Below are 1,717 nucleotides of genomic sequence, written 5' to 3'. Positions count from 1 at the left end.
AGTAGTAGTAGTAGTAGTAGTAGTAGTAACAGTAGTAGCAGTAACAGTAGCAGTGGCTGTGGCAGTAGTAATAGTAGTAGTGGTAGTTGCAGCAGCTGTTGTTGTTGTAGTATTAGTAGTAATGCAGAAGGAAACCTAAACGCTCAGCTCCCGCAGTACGAGTCCCCTCTCTCCCTCCCCACCGCATTGAAATCCGACTCAATTTAAACACAGCAGCGGAATCTTTCACAATGTGAGAGCGTTTGAGAAAAATCAATGAGCAGTGGAGCTGATCCGTCCTGCTCGGCCCCCGGAAACTCTCGTTTACGATCGCCTGTTATGAAAGCGGCTGTGCCTCTCCACCGGCGCGACATTGTCCTTCAACTAGAGAAAGAACCTCAGCTGACCAGATCTCTCGGGATGAACGAGCAACAATTCGGAGACGGGAAATCATTAACAACTTGATCGATTGCACGCCTCTTGGATTCTCCTGCCCGTTTCTCAGTTAAAATTAAATATCTTTAAAAATAGAGTGGGGAAAAAAAGAGAAAAGAAATACAAGAAAAAACAGGAAGGTGAGACTTGATTCTAAAGGGGAAAACAATTGAGCAGTTATTGAGGTCATGTCAATGGCTGTCGAGCGAGCGACGGCTGTTGCTGATGAGTAGGATGTTGTTAACTCCATTGGCCGCACGCTGAGTGGGGTCAGAATAATCATCAACATCCGCCAACCACCCTTCAAAAGGAATCCTTTGAACGACAGCATCATCAGCATAAACAAGACCAAACAAAATAGCAGAAAAAAGTGAACACAAAACAGCAGCAACAGCAGCAACAGGAACAATCAAGATCAAAACAACAACAATCATCACAACATCACCTCAACAACAACAACAACAGCAGCAGCAGCAGCAGCAGCAGCAGCAGCAGCAGCAAGACCATAAACAATAGCAAAGACAAAAGGATACACTTTCAGCACGAACAGTATAAACAACAAACAACAACAGTAACGATGACAACAACAACAACAATAACAACAACAACAACAACAACAACAATACCACAGCAACAACAACAACAATACCACAGCAGCAGCAACAACAATCAACAGAGTAATAAAAAAAACCAAAGTCTTATAATAGGGAGAGAGAAGCGGTAAAAGGAACAGAGACGGTCCAAGGAGGCAAAGGGAAAAGGAAGCAGAAGAATAAACTCTGGCACTGTAAAAGTACACCTTCGACTAAAACAACTACGATAGCAATTACAAAAACAGTTTGTAGAACTAGAATCGATGAAGAACAATGCAATATGTGGACAAAATAAGACGCACATTAAAGTATCATGATCATTATCATAAAGTGTCAGATCTGAAGCAGAAATCAGCGTTCATGGTTTGCCATTCATTTCTTTGTTCGGATGTTCTCAATGTATACATATAATATCCTGGTCTTTCTCTGTCATCCATCTGTTTATGTTCTCTAAATAAGGTGCCCTTTGTAAAACCCTGATTCTTTTGCGTTCTATTTTTCCGGAAAGGGCAAGATCATCAAAGCCTTGATATAAAGCCAAAGTACGATAACAAAGAAAAAATAAATGACACTTCTGATCACAAGCTCAATAACGACAGTACCTGGGAGAAAAGCAAATATCCGCCCCCAATGCAAAACTCCCACACATACATACACATACACACTCACACACCCACGCACACATACATCCACCCACAAACAACCCCCAC

This window comes from Aplysia californica, unplaced genomic scaffold (assembly GCF_000002075.1).
Source record: "Aplysia californica isolate F4 #8 unplaced genomic scaffold, AplCal3.0 scaffold00238, whole genome shotgun sequence".
Taxonomy (NCBI): domain Eukaryota; kingdom Metazoa; phylum Mollusca; class Gastropoda; order Aplysiida; family Aplysiidae; genus Aplysia; species Aplysia californica.
This window is presented reverse-complemented; position numbering follows the sequence as displayed.